The sequence below is a fragment of the Neolamprologus brichardi genome, chromosome 12 (genome assembly GCF_056152115.1).
Source record: "Neolamprologus brichardi isolate AB-2024 chromosome 12, ASM5615211v1, whole genome shotgun sequence".
NCBI lineage: Eukaryota > Metazoa > Chordata > Actinopteri > Cichliformes > Cichlidae > Neolamprologus > Neolamprologus brichardi.
Genome location: NC_142115.1, coordinates 11,067,486 through 11,093,037, shown reverse-complemented (window position 1 = coordinate 11,093,037; position 25,552 = coordinate 11,067,486). Strand labels below are relative to the sequence as shown.

At 35.8% G+C, this 25,552-nt stretch overlaps 1 pseudogene across 1 annotated transcript in view; it reads left to right on the top strand.

Moving 5' to 3' along the window:
- Positions 1-19,533, top strand: part of LOC148100174 (uncharacterized) — a 64,397-nt pseudogene extending 44,864 nt beyond the window's left edge. Inside the window, exons 2-6 of the transcript XR_015719823.1 lie at positions 11,758-11,789; positions 12,743-12,774; positions 13,880-13,906; positions 16,425-16,455; positions 18,467-19,533. The product of XR_015719823.1 is annotated as an uncharacterized LOC148100174 (transcript). The remainder of the gene's footprint in view (positions 1-11,757; positions 11,790-12,742; positions 12,775-13,879; positions 13,907-16,424; positions 16,456-18,466) is intronic.
- Positions 19,534-25,552: the final 6,019 nt, after the last annotated feature.

Below are 25,552 nucleotides of genomic sequence, written 5' to 3'. Positions count from 1 at the left end.
TTTCTTTCAAATTATAGTATTTGTGCTAAAACAAAGTATTCATTTAAAATTACAATATTCATAGTTGATCACAGTGTCTCTGGTAAATCACAGTATTTCTGCTATGTTGTACTATTTTTCTAAATCATAGTGTTTCTGTAATGTTTAAGTATTTTTGGCTAAAAATATTCTTTCTGTTATCTTATACTATTTCTCCTAAATTCTTGTATATTTGAGAGGTTATCATGTTTCTCGTAAGTTACAATATTTCTGCCAAGTTCTGCTATGCTATTGTATTTCTGCCAAGTATTATGTTTCTTCTAAGATATTGCAGTTCTGCTAAGTTATTACTTTTTAGCAAAGTTCCTTTGCTTCTGCAAAGTTTTTACAATTTCTGCAACTTTTCAGCTTTTTCAGCTAGTTTTTGCAGACAGCTTCAACTTTAAAGCATCCACACTGCATTTTCGCAGGAAATGCAAATTTTTCTAGTTGTGTGGATGCTTTAAGGCATCCACACTATTGAGTTCCTGTTTCTCTTTATTCTTTATTATTATTATTATTATTATTATTATTATTATTATTCTAGTTGCTTCCGTACGTTTTTTGTCCTTTAACTACTTCCACAATTTTCAGCCGATTTTCACCGTTCAAATTTTGAACTATTCTGCTTTTTCTGCTTAATATTGCTATGACTTTTGGTATTTATAACTATTATACTTTTTAAAATATTAAGCTTTTTTCCTTTAATTTGTCCCATTGAAATGAATGGGAAACTTCCACAATTCTGCTAAAACTTGCTTGTTTTTGAAACTTAACTACTTCCTCATACTTTCACATAGAAACTCCATTTAAACTTTAAAATGTTCACAAATTATTAGGCTATTCATGTATGATTCAGCTTTTTCATATCTTTTACCGTTTTCATCTTATCTCTCTTTAAGTTTTGAGTTTCATCTTTGTGATTTTTCACAAAATACATGGGTTGTTATGGTTGCTATGCAGTTGGTTCTAAGTGAGACACTGAAGGTTTCGCAGTCTTCTCTTCATGTCCGAACAACTTCTTGCTACTTGCTCAATTTTCACTCAACTTCCACAAATTATACATCAAAACGTAGGTATTTTTGCTGGCTTTCAGAAAATGTCACTGTCATTGTTGTGGGATTTATAGAATTTTGGCAAATCTCCTCAGACCAACACGAAGTCTCAAAACTCTCCATAGAAAGTCAATGGAGAGTTTGTTCAAAATCACCGCTTGATTTCTGTAATGAGAGGCATATTCGAATCGTCATATCTCCTTAACGGAGCGAAGTTAAGACATGAGGCTTGTCCCGATATATCTTCAGACACTCCTGACGCTCACAATTCAAGAATTTTTTTCTCACCTATTACCATTTGGCCATGAATTACGTTTGTTTGAGGGTAGGAAATTCGTCCTTCGCTCAGATTTCTTCAGCTTTCAAACTCTGGAAATGAACAACTTTTTTCTCTCGTCATATCTTTTTAATGGATTTCCACAAAGACCTGAAAATTTCCATGACTGTTCACCAAAACCTGCTGTCTCTTACGGTGAAAGAATGATATCCATACTCCAAATAGATTTAGAGTTAGAAAGCGTTGTTTGATGGCAAGTCAAGGCAGTTTTCGCTTGACTCTACTCAGTTATGGTGCATTACAAGTCAAATATCTTTAATAATTCATATTTTAATGATAAATTGTGAACACTTGAAGATTCCCCCATCTCTTCTGAACAAAACGGTGTAAGAATGATCATTCTAGCCCCTACGGTTTGGAAATTATAGCCATTTGTTTGGAGGGTAGTCGTCACAATGAGAAATAGACTGCAAAAATCCTGTCTCTCTGCTGCGTGTGTAAAAACGGCTGCACCTGTTTTGGCGGGAAAATGTACACAGCCTCTCTGATTGGTGGATTCAAATCCAGCAGCTCCCAGGCTGCTTGACTGATCTACAAAGTTGCTTCTCTCTCTTTCTGTGTGTGTTATAGTATTTCTAAATTATAGTATTTCTGCTTTTTATAGTATTACTGCTTTTTGTACTATTTCTGCTTAATATAGTATTTCTGCTGAATTATAGCATTTCTGCTTTTTGTACTATTTCTGCTTAATATAGTATTTCTGCTAAATTATAGTATTTCTGCTTTTTATAGTATTTCTGCTTTTTATACTATTACTGCTTTTTGTACTATTTCTGCTTAATATAGTATTTCTGCTAAATTATAATATTTCTGCTTTTTATAGTATTTCTGCTTTTTATAGTATTTCTGCTTTTTATACTATTTGTGCTAAAACATAATATTTCTACTAAATGTAGTATTTATGCTTAATCATACTATTTCTATATATTACTGCCAGGTCCCCAGGCGGCCAATCCTCTGTGAGGACTGAGACATTTAGCCCTGAAATTTACATATCAGGGCCTGCATGGCTTCCCAGCCAGCTAATCATATCTGAGTTCTGCCGTTTCTTCTCTCGTCATATCTCCGCGACGGTTGTACAAAGAGCAATGAAAATCGCAGTCAAAGTACACCAAAGTACGCTGATTCACCCAGTACAAGAATTATGCTTCTAGTCCACCTATTTTTGAGTTACACGACGTTTTGTAACTCCAAAAATCGGCATTTTTCGCCTCTCACCGCGATCTAATTCTGACTGCTCATGACCCTGTTTTCCAAATACCCAGTCTCTTTCCCAGTGGCGCAGTTGGTAGTGACATGGGTCTACAAGCCAAAGGTCGTAGGTTCGATTCCACCTAGGTCAACATGTTTTTTCCCTACAAATTAATACACTATCACAGACCAGTAATTCATATTCATCATTTATTACAATTCTGCAAACTTTTATGATTTTACCAGCTTTTCTAATATGGCCCTCACATTCTTGTTAACACTCCATGGCACAAATACTGTTCCCTTTAGGCTCTGTGTATGTGTGTGTGTGTATCAATATTTCTCCCATTTTAAAGTATTACTCCTCCATAATTGTATTTCTGTTAAATCAAAGTACTTTTACTACATCTTAGTACTTCTGCTCAATCATAGTATTTCTGCTAAATCATAGTATTTTTGCCAAATCCTGGTTTTTGTGCCAAATCATAACATTTGTGTTATGTTATAGTATTACTACTAAGTGGAGGAATTTCTGTCATGTTACAGTATATGTGCTGATTACAGTATTTCTGCTAAATCATAGTATTTCTACTATATTATATTTTTCTTTCTAAATATAGCATTTCTGCTATATAATTGTATTTCTGCTATGTTCTAATATTTGTGCTAAACCAGAGTATTTGTGCTGAAACATAGTATTTCTGCCAAATGATAGTATTTCTGTCAAATTATAGTATTTGTGCTAAAACATAGTATTTCTACTATATTATATTTTTCTTTCTAAATATAGCATTTCTGCTATATAATTGTATTTCTGCTATGTTATAATATTTGTGTTAAACCAGAGTATTTGTGCTGAAACATAGTATTTCTGCCAAATGATAATATTTCTGTCAAATTATAGTATTTGTGCTAAAACATACTATTAATTCAAAATCACAATATTCATAGTTCATCACAGTGTCTCTGGTAAATCACAGTATTTCTGCTATGTTGTACTATTTTTCTAAGTCATAGTGTTTCTGTAATGTTTAAGTATTTTTGGCTAAATATATTCTTTCTGTTATCTTATACTATTTCTCCTAAATTCTTGTATATTTGAGAAGTTATCATGTTTCTGCTAAGTTACAATATTTCTGCCAAGTTCTGCTACGCTATTGTATTTCTGCCAAGTATTATGTTTCCTCTAAGTTATTACTTTTTAGCAAAGTTCCTTTGCTTCTGCAAATTTTTTACAATTTCTGCAACTTTTCAGCTTTTTCAGCTAGTTTTTGCAGACAGCTTCAGCTTTAAAGCATCCACACTGCATTTTCGCAGGAAATGCAAATTTTTCTAGTTATTATTCTAGTTGCTTCCGTACGTTTTTTGTCCTTTAACTACTTCCACAATTTTTGTGCTATTTTCACCGTTCAAATTTTAAACTATTCAGCTTTTTCTGCTTAATATTGCTATGACTTTTGGTATTTATAACTATTATACTTTTTAAAATATTAAGCTTTTTTCCTTTAATTTGTCCCATTGAAATGAATGGAAAACTTCCACAATTCTGCTAAAACTTGCTTGTTTTTGAAACTTAACTACTTCCTCATACTTTCACCTAGAAAAACCATTCAAATTTTAAAATGTTCACAAAATATTGGGCTATTCGTGTATGATTCAGCTTTTTCATATCTGTTACCGTTTTCATCTTATGCCTCTTTAAGTTTTCAGTTGCAAAATTGTGATTTTTCACAAAATACATGCGTTGTTATGGTTGCTATGCACTTGGTTCTAAGTGAGCCACTTTAAGTTTCGCAGTCTTCTCTTCTTGTCCGAACAACTTCCTACTACTTGCTCAATTTTCACTCAACTCCCACAAATTATACATCAAAACGTAGGTATTTTTGCTGGCTTTCAGAAAATGTCACTATCATTGTTGTGGGATTTATATAATTTTGGCAAATCTCCTCAGACCAACACGAAGTCTCAAAACTCTCCATAGAAAGTCAATGGAGAGTTTGTTCAAAATCGCCGCTTGATTTCTGTAATGAGAGGCATATTCGAATCGTCATATCTCCTTAACGAAGCGAAGTTAAGACATGAGGCTTGTCCCGATATATCTTCAGACACTCCTGACGCTCACAATTCAAGAATTATTTTCTCACCTATTACCATTTGGCCATGAATTACGTTTGTTTGAGGGTAGGAAATCCGTCCTTCGCTCAGATTTCTTCAGCTTTCAAACTCTGGAAATGAACCACTTTTTTCTCTCGTCATATCTTTTTAATGGATTTCAACAAAGACCTGAAAATTTCCATGACTGTTCACCAAAGCCTGCTGTCTCTTACGGTGAAAGAATGATATCGATACTCCAAATAGATTTTGAGTTAGAAAGCGTTGTTTGAGGGCAAGTCAAGGCAGTTTTTGCATCGCCTCTACTCAGTTATAGTGCATTACAAGTCAAATATCTTTAATAATTCATATTTTAATGATAAATTGTCAACACTTGAAGATTCCCCCATCTCTTCTGAACAAAACGGTGTAAGAATGACCGTTCTAGCCCCTACGGTTAGGAAATTATGGCCATTTGTTTGGAGGGTAGTCCTCACTATGAGAAATAGACTGCAAAAATCCTGCCTCTCTGCTGTGTGTGTAAAAACGGCTGCACCTGTTTTGGCGGGAAAAAGTACACAGCCTCTCTGATTGGTGGATTCAAATTTAGCAGCTCCCAGGCTGCTTGACTGACCTACAAAGTTGCTTCTCTCTGCCTCTGTGTGTGTGTGTGTGTGTGTGTATTTCTGCTTTTTATAGTATTTCTGCTAAAATATAGTATTTCTACTTTTTATAGGATTTCTGCTTTATATAGTATGTCTGCTCAATATAGTATTTCTGCTAAATTATACTATTTCTGCTTTTTATAGTATTTCTGCTAAATCATAGTATTTCTGCTTTTTATAGTATTTCTGCTTAATATAGTATTTCTGCTAAATCATAGTATTTCTGCTTTTTATAGTATTTCTACTCAATTATAGTATTTCTGCTCAATTATAGTATTTCTGCTTTTTATAGTATTTCTGCTAAATTATAGTATTTCTGCTTTTTATAGTATTTCTGCTAAATTATAGTACTGCTTTTTATAGTATTTCTGCTTAATATAGTATTTCTGCTAAATTATAGTATTTCTGCTTAATATAGTATTTCTGCCAAATTATAGTATTTCTGCTTAATATAGTATTTCTGCCAAATTATAGTATTTCTGCTTAATATAGTATTTCTGCTAAATTATAATATTTCTTCTTAATATAGTATTTGTGCTTAATATAGTATTTCTGCTAAATTATAATATTTCTGCTAAATTATAATATTTCTGCTAAATTATTATATTTCTGCTAATTATTATATTTCTGCTTTTTATACTATTTCTGCTTAATATAATATTTCTGCTTAATATAATATTTCTGCTAAATTATAGTATTTCTGCTTTTTATAGTATTTCTGCTTAATATAGTATTTCTGCCAAATTATAGTATTTCTGCTTAATATAGTATTTCTGCCAAATTATAGTATTTCTGCTTAATATAGTATTTCTGCTAAATTATAGTATTTGTTCTTAATATAGTATTTGTGCTCAATATAGTATTTCTGCTAAATTATTATATTTCTGCTTTTTATAGTATTTCTGCTTAATATAATATTTCTGCTTAATATAATATTTCTGCTAAATTATAGTATTTCTGCTAATTATTATATTTCTGCTTTTTATACTATTTCTGCTTAATATAATATTTCTGCTTAATATAATATTTCTGCTAAATTATAGTATTTCTGCTTTTTATAGTATTTCTGCTTTTTATAGTATTTCTGCTTAATATAGTATTTCTGCTAAATTATAGTATTTCTGCTTTTTATACTATTTCTGCTAAATTATAATATTTCTGCTAAATTATAATATTTCTACTTTTTATAGTATTTCTGCTAAAATATAGTATTTCTGCTTTTTATAGTATTTCTGCTTAATATACTATTTGTGCTTAATATAGTATTTCTGCTAAATTATAGTATTTCTGGTTTTTATAGTATTTGTGCTAAAACATAGTATTTCTACTAAATGTAGTATTTATGCTTAATCATACTATTTCTATATATCACTGCCAGTTCCCCAGGTAGCCAATCCTCTGTGAGGACTCAGGCATTCAAATTTACAAATCAGGGACAGCACGGCTTCCCAGCCAGCCAATCTTATCTGAGGTCTGCCGTTTCTTCTCTCGTCATATCTCAGCGACGGTTGTACAAAGAGCAATGAAAATCGCAGTCAAAGTACACCAAAGTCTGCTGATTCACCCAGTACAAGAATTATACTTCTAGTCCACCTAGTTTTTGAGTTACGTGACGTTTTGTAACTAAAAAAAACGGCGTTTTTCGCCTCTCACCGCGATCTAATTCTGACTGCTCATCACCCTGTTTTCCAGGCGCCCGGCTCTCTTTCCCAGTGGCGCAGTTGGTAGTGACATGGGTCTGCAAGCCAAAGGTCGTTGGTTAGATTCCAACTTAGTCAACGTGTTTTTTTCCCTACAAATTAATACACTATCACAGACCAGTAATTCATATTCATCATTTATTATAATTCTGCAAACTTTTATCATTTTACCAGCTTTTCTAATATGGACCTCACATTCTTGTTAACACTCCATGGCACAAATACTGTTCCCTTTAGGCTCTGTGTATGTGTGTGTGTATCAATATTTCTCCTATTTTAAAGTATTGCTCCACCATAATTGTATTTCTGTTAAATCAAAGTACTTTTACTACATCTTAGTACTTCTGCTCAATCATAGTATTTCTGCTAAATCATAGTATTTTTGCCAAATCATGGTTTTTGTGCCAAATCATAACATTTGTGTTATGTTATAGTATTACTACTAAGTGGAGGAATTTCTGTCATGTTACAGTATATGTGCTGATTACAGTATTTCTGCTAAATCATATTATTTCTACTATATTATATTTTTCTTTCTAAATATAGCATTTCTGCTATATAATTTTATTTCTGCTATGTTATAATATTTGTGCTAAACCAGAATATTTGTGCTGAAACATAGTATTTCATAGTATTTAGGAAATCCGTACGTTTTAATATTAAGCACAAAGTATTTCTGCTTAATATAGTATTTCTGCAAAATTATAGTATTTCTGCTTTTTATAGGATTTGTGCTTTTTATAGGATTTGTGCTTAATATAGTATTTCTGCTAAATTATAGTATTTCTGCTAAATTATAGTATTTCTGCTTTTTATACTATTTCTGCTTTTTATAGGATTTGTGCCTAATATAGTATTTCTGCTAAATTATAGCATTTCTGCTTTTTATAGTATTTCTGCTTTTTATAGGATTTGTGCTTAATATAGTATTTCTGCTAAATTATAGTATTTCTGCTAAATTATAGTATTTCTGCTTTTTATAGTATTTCTGCTTTTTATAGGATTTGTGCTTAATATAGTATTTCTGCTAAATTATAGTATTTCTGCTTGTTATAGTATTTGTGTTAAAACATAGTATTTCTACTAAATGTAGTATTTATGCTTAATCATACTATTTCTATATATTACTGCCAGGTCCCCAGGCCTCCTCTGTGAGCACTGAGACATTCAAATTTACAAATCAGAGCCTGCACGGCTTCCCAGCCAGCCAATCATATCTGAGGGCTGAGGCATTCAAATTTGCATATTGGGGCCTTCACGGCTTGTAAGCCAACCAGTCATCCATGTCATATATCTCTAAAAATTCACATTTTTATTTTAAATAGACAACACTTGACGATTCCCCCACCTCTTCTGAACAAAACGATCTAAGAACGACCGCTCTAACCCCTACAGTTAGGTAATTCTGGTCATTTGTTTGACGGCAATCCTCACTATGAGAAATCGACTACAAAAATCCTGTCTCTGTGCTGCGTGTGTGCACCTGTTTTGGCGGGGAAAAGTACACAGCCTCTCTGATTGGTAGATTCAAATTTAGCAGCTCCCAGGCTTTTTGACTGACCTGGAAACTTGCTTCTCTCTCTTTCTGTGTGTGTGTGTGTGTGTGTGTGTGTGTGTGCGAGACACAGGGAGAGAGAGAGAGAGAGAGAGAGAAAGCCTTTTTATGGGAGCATCTCATTGTAAGATTCAAATTCAATATATTTAGACTGTTTGACTGAATTGGATCTTGTGTGTGTTACTCTCTGTGCATGTGTGTTTCCATATGCGTCCATATTTGTGATTGTGTGGCTGTTATATTCTTTTTTGCCAATTTTTTTCATTTAACAAGTATATTTGAGGGACCCATAGCATGTTCAGCAATTTTTAAGCTGTCCATTTTGCTTTTCCAATTTTTCTATTTAAGTTATTACACTTGTGCTAAATCATAGCATTTCTGCTGCTTTTCAGTATTTCTGCTAAAGCATACTATTTCTGCTATTTTATAAGATTTGTGCTAAATATAGTATTTCTGCTAAATCATAGTATTTCTGCTACTTTTTGGTACTTGTGCTAAATACAGTATTTCTGCTAAATCATACTATTTCTGCTATTTTATAGGATTTGAGGACAATATAGTATTTCTGCCAAAACATAGTATTTCTACCAAATATAGTATTTCTAATAATTATAGTTTTTCTACCATATCATAGTACAGTATTTCTGCTTTTTATAGGATTTGCGCCTAATATAGTATTTCTGCTTTATTATAGTACTTCTGCTATTTTATAGTATTCATGCTAAAACACAGGCTTTCTACTAAATGTAGTATTTCTGGGTAATCATAGTATTTCTATATATTTCTGCCAGGTCCCCAGGCAGCCAATCCTCTGTGAGAACTGTAATATTCAAATTTACATATCAGGGCCTGCACGGCTTCCCAACCAGCCAATCATATCTGAGGGCTGAGACATACAAATTTGCCTATTGAGGCCTCCATGGCTTCCCAGCCAGATGAGGGCAAGTCAAAGCAGTTTTTGCTTCACCTCTACTCGGTTATGGTCCATTACAAGTCAAATATCTTCAATAATTCATAGTTTAATGATAAATTGTCAACACTTGAAGATTCCCCCATCTCTTCTTAGCAAAACGGTGTAAGAATTAAGAATGACCGTTCTAGCCCTTACGGTTAGGAAATTATGGTCATTTGTTTGAGGGGAATATTTAACTGGATAAGGTTTATATATATATAAATATATTGTCTTTAAAACATCTTTGCAGACTGTCCTGGACTGGTTGTTTTTTTTTGTTTTTGTTTTTGTTTTTTAGGTCTGGTGAACTCTATCACCAGCTCTTTGGTGTTGGTGTTCAGGAGAAGAGCCTTCTAATAATATTTACTCAACTTATAGAATTAAAGTTCTGCTAGTTTTTTTCCTTAGCAAATAAATATTGTATAAAATATTTAAAATTACCTACATTTTTGATGTTTACAATGCCCATTGTGTGTAATACTGGAATTTCCTACTACCCGTGAACGCCTCATCTTTTACCTGACTGGCTGACATCCGCCTCTCTGCACACTTTGATGAGTCCGCTCTCGGTGAGTGCTGCTCCTCTGCTTCTCCTCTCTCCTAAATGTCTATACTCTGTTTGCGCGATTTAAGGAGTTCTTGTTAGTGATTTATAAAGCCAGCCGAGGTATAACTCATATTAAAGTAACACAATGGTTGGTTTTTAGTGAAAAATTGTCATTTTTGTATGTAAAAGCAGTGTTTGATGAGCTAACGCTAACAACCCAATGCTAACGCCTAGCGCTCTTATGAGCCCAGTGTGAAATGAAGATAATTCATTTGACTGTAAACCACGGTTATTGTGTTGTTTTATTAATTACATTTGGTTTGTTCGTGTTTTTCGGTCTGTTAAATAAGGTGCAGTTAGCTCTCTTCACAAATCAGTTGGTTAAAACAGCCTCATTCTTTAGGCTGTAACGTTTTTAACGAACCCACATAGATTCGGTTTCAGCTGTCGGCAAGATCAAAGGAGCCATTTTACCGCCTCTGACCGAACACGGGAGAAAAAGAGTCACATTTGTCCAGGTCTTGTGGGTTAATTAAGAGAAAGGAGGGAGGGAGAAACTGAGGATTAAACATAAGCTATGTCCCCACATACATGGGTATTTTTTTAAAACTGAGATTTTTCCGTTTTTCGTTTTAAAAAAATAATCCCATCCACACGTAAATGCAGAAATTAAGGAAAACGCTGCTAGGAACATGCCAAAGCAACAGATGGCGATATATTCCTAACCTGTAGAAATGTTGGCCAATCAGAAGTCTAGAAGCCTCGGTGGGAAATAGCAAACAAAGATGGGGCATAAAAGCAGAACTGAGTCATATGTGTGGGGGGACAGTAACTGTGTGTGTATATGTAAGCATTTAAACACTGCAGAGAGTACAATTAACAGTAACAGTATTGTAGAAATGCATTTCACCGAAACAATAACGTGGCGCACAGTGTGACGTCAAAAAAGGCGCTGCGTTTTCTCTGTTTTCCTGTCCACACATAAATGCATAAACGGAGTTGTCGAAAATATCCTGGCAAGCGTTTTTAGAAATCTCCATTTTCAGTCACCGAAAACGCCGTTTAAGTGAGGACGAAAGGTGCAAACGCATAGAAAAATCTCCGTTTTCAAAAGTACCTGTGTACATGTGGACATAGCCCAAGAATAATAAGAACTCCTAAACAGGAGACTTTAATTTTTAAGAACTGTTTAACAAAGGCTTGTTTGTGCCAACCTAAATCTGCAGCACAGTTTAAATTCTCACTTTGTGGAAAATTAATGAAATAAACAACAGCCCACCTTCACATAAATAAAATATGGCAGTATATTATTATTAGTATGGTACATAGATATTTATTTTAAAACTACAGCATATTTAATGATACTATGTGCAGTTGATAATAATTTAGGAAGTTGAATTTGAATGCAGACCACCTCAAACATTAAAGCCTTAAAAATATATCGTGCAGTTTTTCATGTATGAGTGTTATTGCAATCTTAAATGAGATGTAGACCAAAGAAAACAGAGGAGAGTTGTTGTTTGTATTCCAGCTGTAGTAAACAAAGAAGTTCAGTGAATCTTTTTGACAACAGAGAGTGATGCAGTATTGATGCTAATTTGAGTTTTCTGATCCTGTATTTTTGCTCGTTGTCTTTTGTTACACAGAGTGAAATAGAAGCTTGGTTTTGCCTGTGCTGGTAAGTAAACAGTGATTGTAACTGAAGCAATATGAAATTGGGATTGTGTAACATGTTTAGCAATTTACATACAATAGTTTGGCTTTTTGTGATTTCTTGCCATTTGCTCATGGGCAAAAACACATTTAGGATTTATAAGCAGTAAAGCCCCCCCACTAGACCTCTGGGTGTCCCTAAAAATGTCCCTGAAGTTTAATAGGCCATTTATGTCTAATTTTAATTTTAAAGGCTTATCAAAGCATTTCTGTAGTAATGTTTTTATTACACATGTTAAGGCCATTTGAGACTCTGCAATTAAATTTTGCCCTCTTTAGACTAAAGTGAGTTCATTTTGTCTGAGGTACAGTGCTGGGAAAAGTCTTTCTTCCTTGCAGATTTATTTCGTTCATGCTTTTTTGTCACATGTTTCAAATCATCTAACAGGGATGATATGAATAAATACAAAAAAGCATTTTTAAAGTGATGATTTCACGTATGAAGCAGAGAAAACCAAACCAGAGCTATCTGTTCTAATGTGAGAACATGCTGGTCTCTAATACCCAGCTGTGGAAGCCCTGATAGCAAGAACTACCATCAAGCATTTATAGTATCAAGTATCATTTGTGATTGTTGCATGCTTTGAAACTGTGATGTTATCATTTGATCAAGTGTGCAGTGCGAGCAAATCATTGTTTGTGGTATCTGCTGTGTTATGTAATAGCACCAAAGTATTAGAGCTTTACGTTAATGAGGAATTTTTGTGGCTTATTGCAGATGGATAAAACGACACATCACCTTAGTAAAGACAGAAATCTTTAATAAGGTGCAGAAAGAGAAGATGGGGTGTTTATAGTAAAGCTGTTGTAAACAAAGAATTTAACAGATTTTTTTTTCACTACAGATTGTGATGCAGTATTGACTCTGATGCTGATTTCAGTTGTCTGATTCTGTGTTTTTGTTCTTTTGTTACACAGAGTGAAACAGAACTTCGGTTTTGCCTTTGCTGGTAAGTAAGCAGCAATTGTAACTGCAGTAATATGACATTGTCACTGTGTAACATGTTTAGCAACTTACCTAACGTAGTTTGGTTTTTGTGACATTACCATTTACCGATGGGCAAAAACAAATGGTCAGAATTTATACCTTGTAGCAGCAAAGGCCCCACACATGACCTCTGACTGTCCCTGAAGTTTAACAGACCATTTGTGTCTGATTTTTATGTTTGAACACGAACAACTGTTTTTATACAGTTGTTCGTGTTCTCCGTTTGTTTGTGGATTTACGTAGCAGACACAACTATGAACGCATTTTAGGTGAGTTAGTGTAAGTGGTAGCTTAAACACTTAGGAGCACCACAGTTGTTGATTTATATCTTCACTCATATTCTGCTTATGTATTACATTAAAGTCCGACCACTATAGAAGTATTTTTGCCTGAGTGAATAGAAGTGGTAGGTTAAACATTTAAGCAATAATAAAAAAAACTAAGAGAACCAGAGTTGTGAGTAGGCAATGTTGTGTATGTTAAAGCCTGTATGTAATTTATATACACTAAGTTTAAATTAGTTTCTTAATAATTTGCTTGATACAATATGTTTGAAAATTATATATAAAAGGGAAATATTGCAAAATACAAAAAGATTCCTGCCAACAGGTACAATGGAAGGACTTTTTATTATAATTTTTAAGAAATTTTAATTGCAAAAATGGTGTGCCACTGTTGTTGCTATGACATGTCAAAATTTTTTTTAAATGGTATTCAACATTTTTAATCTGAAATGAGGTTAACAGTTGTGGTTTTTTTCACACTTAATTAAGCACTGACTTGTGATAGAAAATGATGGAGCTAAAAAGCCATAATCTGTACCAACAAATACTGGTGCCTCTTCTTTGCACTTCTGTAGTATGCATGCCTTTATTACACATGTTATCGCCATGTGAGACTCTGTAACTAAAGTTTGTCCTCTTTAGACTACAGTGAGTTCATAAAGGCTTGAAGAAATTGAGGATTTTACTAGTTATTTAATGTCACAGTAAATTGGATTGTGTGTGAAGAGGTTCAACAGTCTAAGTCATTAAACAGTGATCTGATGTGTTGTTTCCTTTCTCTAGGATACTGATCTGATCGTCTCAAGTCTGGTAAGTAAAGGTTTTGTCTGCGGTACAGTGCTGAGAAAGGTCTTTCTTCCTTGCAGATTTATTTTGTTTATGCTTTTTTCACATGTTTCAAATCATCTAACAAGGATGACCTGGATAAATACAAAAAGCAGTTTTAAAGTGATGATTTCATTTTTGAACCAGAACAACCTGGTCTAATGTAAAAACATGTTGGTCTCTAATACCCAGCTGTGGATGCCCTGATAGCAACAATTACCATCAAGCATTTACAGTAACTGGTAATGACTGGTTTACATCACTGGGGGATTTTGGTCCACTATAATTTCAGAATTGTCTTAATTAGATCCAAACAGGACAGGCAAAAAAAGAAAAGGAAAAAGTCACAATTAAGGCCCAATATAGGGTTTTCAAGTCATACCAAGTATCTTAATTTCATTAAAGTCCAGACTGATTAGTTTACACCAAGAGTTTTGTTTCATTCATTCAATTGGACTTGCTTGTGTGCTTCAGATCAATTTCCTGCTGCAAATCCTAAGTGTGATTAAACTTAAGCCCAGGACCTGATGAGTTGATGGTCCTGAAGGTCCTGAAGTAGCAAAGGAACTCTGGGACATCAGAGTAACAGCACTATGTTTGACTTTAATGCTGGTGTTTTTCTCTCACTGTAGATGATTCAGTTTAGTGCAGTTAGTCAGCACAGCTCTTGGTTATCATCGAGATATTATTAGGCAACTTGTTTTTGCCTGTTCAGCTACAACATCTGTGAGGGTTTTTGTTTTCTGGGCTCTCCAAATCCTTAGAAATCTCTTTGTAAACCTTTACAGAACTATATGTGTTTGTTTCACATTAGAGCAGCTCACGGCTAGCAGTTTAGGGACAATTAAATATTCACATAGGGCAGGGGTCTCAAACTCCACTCTTCAAGGGCCGGTGTCCTGAAGCTTTTCCATGTGTCCCTGTTACAAAACACCTGAATAACATTTGTAGGTCATTAGTAAGAGTATAGAATTTGACTGCATGCTGAAGTGGCATCCCCTAAGACTACTCAAATGTGAGTAATTTAAGTTTTTGTAAAAATGTACTTCTAAAAGTACTTTCATTACATCATGTTCATTCAATCATGAGCTGCTATAACACGAATCAAATGGCTGAATTACCACCTCAGCATGTAGTCAAGTTCTGTAGAGTTTTGCTAATGACCTACTAATGTTATTCAGGTGTGTTGCAACAGGGGCACATAGAAAAGTTTCTGGACACCAGGCCTTAAGGACAGGAGTTTGAGACCACTGGTGGTAGGGCATTGTGGATTTCAAAAGCTGCTTCCCTTAAATCACTGCCTGAAAACTGCTTTTTGTAATTTGTCATAATGACTTGCAAAATATAGGTGGGATGAAAACATAAACATAAGACATTTTATAGTGGCCTGATATTTTTATCAAGGCTGTTTTTTGAAAATAATCCTGCCCTAATTTACAAAAGATGAACTGTGTCTGAAAGTCATGTTTGTTTGTTTCTTTGTTTGTTTAAGAAATGTGGGAATCTCCAGCAAAGATCTTACATGCAACAGCTCAGATACAGCACTCACTTCTGTTCTTTTTTATCATGAAATGATCTACAAAGAAATTATCATCATACTAAATTTTGCTAATTAGGCCTTAATATCAGCTATGATAAGTTTATCATAGATTTAGGGGAGTGCTTATTGCTGTGTATCAAACATGCCCCAAATGTCACTGAAATATGTAGAAACTGCTGCGTAGAAACTAGCTGTCTCCAAATCTCTCATTTTGCCAAAATTCATACAGAGTAAATTGTTTTATGTTTTATGTTAACGGAACCCCAGATATTATGATATACTGTTGTCCCAGGCAAGTACACACAGACACAGGGATTTGAGAATTGTGGGGATTAAGGCACGTTTTTTGTGGGATAAATGTAAGTTGAGTGGATCTGAAGTGTTTAAAGCAGGTGGCATGAAACTGTCTGCTCTAACCTCAGTGTGTTGGTTTTGTTGGACCATATAATATTTACAGTAAGTTATTGTAGCAGCACATCTTGGTGTAAGTTTATAGACTCTGTTTGTTTTTATTGTGTTAATAGAATTTGAATGCAGGCCACCTCAAATGTTAAAGCCTACAAACATTCCATACAAGCTATCATTTGTGATTGTTGCCTACTTTTAAATTGTGACATCACCATTTGATAAAGTGTGCAGTGCTAGGTGTAGCAAATCATTGGTTACGATATCTACTCTCTTATGTAACTGAACCTAAATTTTGGAGCATTACATGACTCAGAAACTTGTGTGGCTTATTGCAAATGGATAAAACTACATATTACCTTTATGAAAATGATAATCTTTATTAGGGTGCGGAAAAAGAAAACAGAGGAGAGTTGTTGTTGTTGTTTGTATTCCAGCTGTGGTAAACAAAGAAGTTTCCAGAATGTTTTTGACTACAGAGAGTGATGCAGTATTGACTCTAATGCTGATTGGAGTTGTCTGAGCCTGTACTTTTGTTCTTTGTCTTTTGTTACACAGAGTGAACAGATCTTTGGTTTTGCCTTTGCTGGTAAGTAAACAGTAATGGTAATGTTTAGTAATTTACTTACAGTAGTTTGGCTATTTGTGTTATCTTGCCATTCACTCATGGGCAAAGACAAATAGTCAGGATTTAGAATCTGTAGCAGCAAAGCCCCCACACAGGACCACTGACTGCCCCTGAAAATGTCAATGAAGTTTAATAGCCCATTAATGTCTGATTTTAATTTTTGATGGCTTATCAAGTCCAAACATAGTTAAATGTCAGAGATATCTTTATGCAGTTGTTCGATTTCTCCTTATGTTTGTGGATTTAAGTGTGAGTATAGGTGGTACCTTAAACACTTAAGAGCACCACAGCTATCGATTTTTATTTTCTCTCTCATTCCACTTATAAATTAGCATGAAGTCAAAACACTAGAAGTATTTTGCCTGAGCGACTAAGGCTACGTTCACACTGCAGGCGAAAGCGCATCATATCAGATTTTTTTTGTCATGTTGGTATCAGTGATGGTATCATGGTATGACAGTGTAAACGGCACAAATCCGATATTTTCAAATCCGTCCTGGGTCACTTTCGTATGTGGTGCTGAATCCGAGACATATCCGATGTTTTAGAAAGCGACTGCTGTTTGAATGGTCATGTCGCATTAAATCCGTCTTTTACGTCACTGACAGAAGACAGACGCCAATTATCAGCACCAGAGAAGCGCCTGAGAAGACATTGCGAACGCTTCCTGGCCATCCATTGTAGATGTCAGTGAAACTGTTGGGAAGACAACGTGAACATTTTATTTGTACTGTATAATCTGCAGATTCTGACAGAAATCTGTAACTATCCATTGAAGCACCGCTCCTCTAAAACAGCAATAAGGATAATTATTAGGTTATCTACAATATTATGTAAATAACAAAATAACTTAAAGCAAAAATTGGGAAACGTAAAGTCCGAAGTCTTTATATTAAGGGCCATCAGTCAAACAATACTGTTTGCTCTGGGTCTAAACAGAGCGCGTTGTGTGTAACATCTTCTTTTGCGCATGCGGCCGCTTTGAGCGTTCACACTAGAGTGCGTTTGCTGTCGCATTTTATTTGTAGTGTGAACAAGCAGACAAAAAAATCGGATTTGATCAAAAAATCGGAATTGAGCATTAAGACCTGCAGAGTGAACGTAGCCTATAAATGATAGCTTAAACACTTAAGGGTTAGGGTTAGGGGGTTAGGGTGTGCGGGTTTATTTGGACCATATAATATACCATATAATATTTACAGTAAGTTACTGTAGCAGCACGTCTTGGTTTGAGTTTATAGACTTAGGTTATTGTTTTAATAGAACACAAAAATGTCCTTATAACAGTTCCACCATCATTTGTTAAACATTGTCATTCTGTTCAGTCCAATAATTTACTGTAGAACTCTTTAGTATTTAAAGCCCTACATGTACTGTATTTTTGACATTATAAGGCATAATGTCAATAAACAAGTCTGTTTTTAAGGCACATTAAGCCAAACAAACAGTCAGATAAGTCAAACTTTATTCAAGTCATTCACAAACAACTCTCAACACTGTTCAGTTGTAACACAGAAAATACAGAACAATACACTCACTTTTTCAGTTCATTCCTCATCCACAAATCCATCAAACTCTTCATGGGTTGATCAGTTTGAAATCTGCTTCATAAGCATGTCTCTTAGCACGTGCCAGGTCCTTGTACACACACCATAATGTTATGTTTTCAGCACCGTACAAATTACTCTGCGAGGGTCCTGACTATGGAAGCCATAATGCTCTGACAATACATCAAGCAGCGCAGCTTTGTAGCTTACAGAAGTCTTACTAAAATATTTGACAGAATTTTGAGCGCTGTGTACCACAGAAATCCCGTTCGAGGTCAGTAAGCATAACCAGAATCGATACACTAGGCACATTGTATATTTTTGAGAAAATGACAGGATTTTAGCTGTGCCATATAGTCTGAAGAATATGGTAAATCCAAGCATATTGGAAATATGACTAATTCCAGGCCTTTTGTGTCTTACAGGTGACCTGCTGCAGAAGATTCTCTCTCTCTATCATTATAAGCAATTCTGTCTATCCTATCACTCTCCCGACTCTATCTAATTTGACAGCCATTCCATCTTGTATCCCTCTATCCCTACTGCTCTATCTAATTTGACAGCCATTCCATCTTGTATCCCTCTATCTCTACTGCTCTATCTAATTTGACAGCCATTCTATCTTGTATCCCTCTATCTCTACTGCTCTATCTAATTTGAGAATCCCAGTTTTGAGAAATCCAAGTTTTGAGAATCCAAGTTTTCAGAAATCCAAGTTACCAGTACTTGATCTATCTGTTACAGAATTCTGAGAGATCTCTGCTCTTACTGCTCCTTCTTTCCTGTCATTAAACTCTCTCACATTCAGTCATTTTGCTGGAAATTACAAGTTGAAAGTTGAATATACAGTAGTAGAATTACAGTACAGTAGAACTTATAGTATAAACTACTTACACAGCCCTACATTTGTCATTTTAATTTTGCATTAGACTTTGGAATTAACACTGCTAGTTTGGCTTACTTTGATCAATTATATAAAATATCACCTTTTTAAAAGTTTGTTTGTAATAAGATAATCTGGTTATTTTGTAATACATACATTCAGATAAATAATAAATTAGATCCAAATACATTTTGCTAGACTGTTTCATTGGCTATAACATTTGACTGCAAGTTTATAGTATTATTATTTAAGGACAAACCCATTTTGTCACTCAGTGTAAGTATTCAGTTGTATTGTCATCGAGAAGCGCCTGAGGACCTGTTTCCTGACTGCTGCAGAACATCCAGCTCAAGAATCCTCATCGCCTGTCATCTTATCTATCACCACACCACCAAAGCTCCATATATTTGATTTAAATTTTAGATATCTGAAAGATTTACATAAACTCCCCTAAGAGCTAAGACTTTTATTATAGCCTGTTGATTGTTGAGATTTATTCTGCATATCATTTTACAGAAGTTGTATTTATTTACCAGTTTGGTTAAAAAAATATAAGAAGTAAAATGATACCGTTTCTAAAAGAGCTACAATAAAACCGACCAAGTTGTTTCCAGAGAACTTTGAATTTCCTTTATTTTGAGTTTGGAGTACAAATCAGCTTTTTTAACATCTATTTATATATTCATAAAAAACATTTTAAAGTAGTATAATAGTACATTTCTCAGATTTAACAGTAACTTGAGGACTTATACGTTTTTCTGTGTTTCAAGGTTGACTTTTGTTTACATTTGTGTATAACCACATATAAGCTCCAGGTTGTACTTCAGCAAAATGCCAAGAAAAGGTCAAAGGTCGCAGTCCCAGAAACTTAGACGTCAGAAGGAGAAAGAACAGGTGAATGTTTCTCAGAGCAGTGAGCAGGTAAAGGTGTGTGTTTCAACTTTTCCCAGCACAGAAGTGCAGAGCAGTGTTCAGACAGCCACAGTGTCTTATGCAGATGTGGTAAAGAGAGGTGTTCCCTCAGTGTCTGTCCCAGAGCCTGAAGTTATGCAGGTAATCCATATTGAGCCCCAGGTAACTGTACAAACACAGCATGATGGAGAAGGTCCAGGACCATCTCATGTAGAAGTTACAAACACTGAAAGTCATCCACGAGTGAGTAGTATCTGTGCATCCCGAAGCCAGGCCTCTCCTAAGTATGGAAAGTACCGGAATCAGCAATGCATGGCTAACAGTTTGATTTTCCTGTCATTCTTACACGAGGATGAATTCATTACCAAAGCAGATCTTAACCGTGTGTTGGACAAAGGCCATGCAGTGTACTCAGATGCCAGAAAGAGGTTTGTGAACAGCGTGTTTCTAGCCTGTGATGAGCTTCCCTCAGTGGTCACCAGCCGCAGACGCGAGTATCAAGTGGATATGTCTCAGTTTGCTCGTTATGGCACATTCGATGGTACAGATCACCTTCCGAGTCTTGAACAGGGACTACAGTGTTTGGTTTCAGACGTTCGTTACGCTTTGCTAGTCATGGGAGGAACAGTCATCGCAGTTTGCAGGCTGACTTCTGGTGAATATGCATATTTTGACCCTCACCCACGTAAGTCTACAGGAATGCCATTGTCGCTAAGTGTAAGTGGTGGAACTGCAGTTATGTTGAAATTCACACGTCTTAATGACATGATTGACAGGATCAAATGTTTGTACCGAATGTTTAGCATCGCACCAACCTGCACTTATGAGCTACAGCCCATCGAGTTTCACAGTGAAAACGCTGCTGACAAAAGAGATGCTAATCAAACAACCGAATACAGACAAACAGCTACAAGTGCTCCAGGACCAGCTTTAAATGAACGTGTTCATGAATTAAAGTCCGAAATATACACTGAGCAGACACGGAAACCTGTGATTAAGAATTTAACCAGTGAAGTAATGTCATCCAGAGCTGATTCTTCAAATGAGACAGCTGCTCCCGGAAAAAAACATCATCCTTCTGAATATTTTGAAAAGGAAACCTCTGCATCTTCTGTGAGAGAAACTCCGGTAACACCAGATTCTGTTCCTCAGAATGATTCAAGCACTGCCTCCTGTTCAACTAAGATAACAGAGGAACTCTCAGATAAATTGCTGAAATGTAATAAACAGGAAAGGCAAAAAATGAGGAGAAGATTATTGACCCAACAAAAAGTACCACAACGAAAGGAAAATCAGAAGACGAAAGAAAGGCAGATGTACAGGTTTGATGAAAGCTTCAAGACAAAGAAAAAAAACTCAACTAGGAAGTCTAATGATCCTGATCACAGACAGAAAATGAGACTGTACAGAAATGAACTGTATAAATTAAATGCTACCTATAGGGAGAAAAAGAAAGAACATTTGAGAAAGATGTATAGAGAAAGTGCTAAAATTAGAGAGAGAAAAAGAGAACGTGTCATAAGGACATATAAAGACAATCCCCTATTCAGAGAAAAGCAGAAGGAACGTATAACAAGAACATATAGAGAGTCTTCCATATTCAGAGATAAGCAGAAAGAGCGTATAAGAAGAACCTACAGAACTTGTGCTGGATTCAGAGAGAAACATAAAGCTTACATGAGGTCTTATGTATATAAACTATATAAAGAAAGCGAAGAATTTAAACAGAAAAAAGGATCTTACATGACTAAGCGTTATGGAGAAGAGAAACAATTTCAGCAACAACACAAGGACAATATGAGAGAACGAATGAGAGTAAAATATTGGAACGATTTTTCTTTCAGACAGATGCATAATGTCAGATGTGCAATGAACATAAAACAAAAATATCGCCAGATGCATCGACCAGCTGAGAGTTTACAGTGTCATCCAGATAACACTTTAATGAATGAGGCCATATCTCGTTTCAGATCAAACATTAAGTCAGCACCATCTCATGTTTGTACTGTTTGTCTAAAAGCTTCTTTTCCTAATCAGGTGAAAATCTGCAAAAGAGAAAATTACTCAAAACACCAAACTGTAGCTCAACAGTGTCTAACTGGTAAATTTGTTCATGTGTGTGATGAAGCATGTAATGATCAATGCAGCTTTCCTGTTGAGAGAAAAAAGGAGTATATCTGTCACACGTGTCACAGTTCCCTCAAAAGTGGACGCATGCCCAGGCTTGCTGCTGTTAACGGTTTAGAACTGCAGGATATTCCAGCTGAACTTCGTGATCTCAACATTCTGGAGAGACATCTGATTGCCAAATGCATACCATTTGCTAAGATTATTCCACTTCCAAAGGGCAGACAAAGACTCATACGTGGTAATGTGGTGTGTGTACCATCTGAGGTCCAACAGACAGTTGAATGTTTACCCAGACTCAGAAGCCATTCACAGATAATGAGGGTGAAATTGAAAAGACGACTGTGCTACAAAGGCCATCAGCTGTTCCAGACTGTCACCTGGTCTAAACTCATTCAAGCCTTGTGTAAACTCAAACAGATTCACCCACAGTACACAGATATTGTTATCAGAGATGATGCATTGCTTTGTGATCCAACATTACCTGATGATGACAGCAGTGATGAAGCCAGCATGGGAAGTGATGATTATGATGAAGCAGATTTAATGGAAATTGACAACTATGAAAAAGATGCCCTTTTGTGCAAAAGTGAGTCTGAAAGTGAACAAGATATTAATATGCAATCCTGTGATGAACAACCAGAGGAAATCAATCCAGATGAACCAGAAAGTGATTTGAACAATGGAGGTTTTGCTCTAGAAAGTTGTCTGCAGCCTGTAGACATTTCAGAAGAGATTCTCTGTTTCACTGATAACACATATTGTGTGGCACCTGCAGAAAGAAACAATCCTGTTAGCTTCTTCAGAACTCCTCATTTGGAAGCCATGGCATTTCCTGTGCAGTTTCCTACTGGTCAGAATACACTGGATGAAAAGAGACGTCTTAAGCTCACACCGAGTGCTTACTTCAAGTCAAGGCTTTTCAACATTGATGCAAGATTTGCTAAAGATACAAATTACCTGTTTTTCTCACAGTTTGTCACTGAAATACACTTGGCTAATTCCAGCATGACAATACAGCTAAGGAAAGGTAAAACTATGACGAAAGATGGACGCAAAATCACATCAGGAATGTTACAAAGTAAGACAGAAGTAGAGAAGCTGGTAAGAAATAAAGATGCAATCAGATTTATGCAGCCACTCAGAGGAACTCCAGCTTACTGGCAGAAAACTACCAGAGATCTATTCAGTATGGTTCGTCAAATAGGAACACCTCAGTTCTTTGTCACTTTCTCTGCTGCTGAGATGAGATGGCCTGAAGTGACTCAAGCAATAAAGAGACAGCAAGGTGAAGAGGTTGATTTTGAAGCCCTGGACTGGTCAGAAAAGTGTGAAATCCTAAGATCAAATCCAGTAACCACCATGCGAATGTTTGATAAACGTGTTGAGGCTTTGTTCAGAGATTTGCTTTTTTCTCCTGCACAGCCCCTTGGTGAAATCATTGATTACTTTTACAGAGTTGAGTTCCAGCACAGAGGTAGTCCACATATACACATGTTGCTGTGGATTCAAGAAAAGGTAGAAGTAGATGTGGATGATGACCAAACTGTATGTGACTTTGTGGACAGATACATCTCAGGTCAACTCCCTGATCCAGAAAAACAACCTGAACTGCACAAAAAAGTCAGTGAACTACAAAAGCACAGCAAAAACCACACAAAGACATGCTTTAAGAGTGTGAACTCTGGTTGTAGATTTGGGTTTCCAAAACCACCATCCACAAGAACAATGATTGTGAGACAGGATGAGGATTCAGACACTGAAGCTGCAAAAGCCAGACTCAGACCTTTGTTGAACCTGCTGAAGGAACCTGAAGCTGCTTCTCTCACCATAGAGCAGATTCTGTCACGATGCAACTTGACAATGAATGAGTATGAACAATGCCTCCAAGACATAAACAAGAAAACAGCGCTGATTCTGAAACGTGACCCAAAGGACTGTTGGATCAACAATTACAACCCACACCTGCTTGAAGCCTGGAACTCTAATTGAGATGTCTCATTAATTTTGAATGCCTATTCATGTATAGAATACCTCTGTAAATATATAACGAAGAAAGAATCTGGCCTCTCTGAATACCTGAAGACAGTTATTGATAACTCTGCAAAGAACACGGTCAATGAATGTGATGAAATGAGAGCTGTGATGCAGGCTTACTCAAAGAAGAGAGAAATCAGTGCACAGGAGTGTGTGACTCGAGTCTGTGGCCTAAAAATGAAAAAATGTTCCCGCAGTGTTGTATTTGTACCAACAGATGATAACCCAGTAAAAATGAGTCGCCCGATGAGCTACCTGGAAAGTACAACACACGACAGTTGTAATATTTGGATGACAAGTTTGAGTGATAAATACAAATGCAGACCTGAGACACCAGAATATGAGGAAATGTCACTGGCTGATTTTGCTGCCTTGTGCAGGTTGGTGAGTGGTCCAAATGAAGGAAAAGATGTGCTTCCTCTTCTGAACCAGCTTGGATTTGTACAAAGGCGAAAGAATGATAAACCAGCTATAATCAGATATTACCACTGCTCACAAGAAAAAGAGCCTGAGCAATATTATGGTCAACTGTTGAGACTTTACCTTCCACACAGATCAGAGCAGGAACTGAAACCACAAGGGTTCCAAACCTATCAGTCCTTCTACAGCTCAGGTTGTGTACGACTTCCATGTTCAGACCACAGTGAGTCTGTGAAAAGGATTGTGAAAAGAAATAAAGACAAGTATGAGAAGAACTCTGAGGATATTGAGAGTGCACTGGAAGAGTTTGAACAAAATAGGGATGTTGTGATCGATGAATGGTGTAATCTGGGTCCTGAATCTGAAGTTGTGAGGTTGCAATGTGATGAGAATCTTCCTGAGAGACATTCTGATGATGAGAACGAACAGGAGAATGTTCCCGACTACAGTCGTCAGTCTGATGCTGTAACAGAGATCAGAGCCGTCAGAGAACAACCTGCAGTCGATCCAGCCGTGGTACGTGTAATGTATCAGAATCTGAACCAGAAGCAGGCCTGCGTGTTCTATGCCATAAGAGACTGGTGTATTCAGCGAGTTTGTGGTTTGAACCCAGATCCATTTTTCTTCTATATCAACGGTGGTGCAGGAACTGGAAAGTCACATCTGATTAAATGTATTCACTCTGAGGCATCAAAGATCCTGAGCAGACTGCCTTCTAATGCAGAAGAAGCTGACATATCAAATCCAACTGTTTTACTGACTTCATTTACCGGTACAGCAGCTTTTTCTATCAATGGCTCTACATTACATTCTCTACTGAAACTACCCAGGAGTCTGAAACCACCCATTCAAGGACTTGGTAATCAACTGGATGAAGTCAGATCTGAGCTTATAAATGCTGAAATTATTGTTATTGATGAGATTTCAATGGTTTCAAAACCCCTTTTTGCTTATGTGGATGCAAGACTGAAACAAATCAAAGGCACTCAGAGACCTTTTGGTGGAATGTCAGTTTTAGCTGTTGGAGATTTTTACCAGCTGCCACCAGTGCGACAGTCTAAACCTCTGTGTGTTTACGATCCAGAACAGATTGACCTATGGCAGGAGCATTTTCAGATGATCACTCTAACCG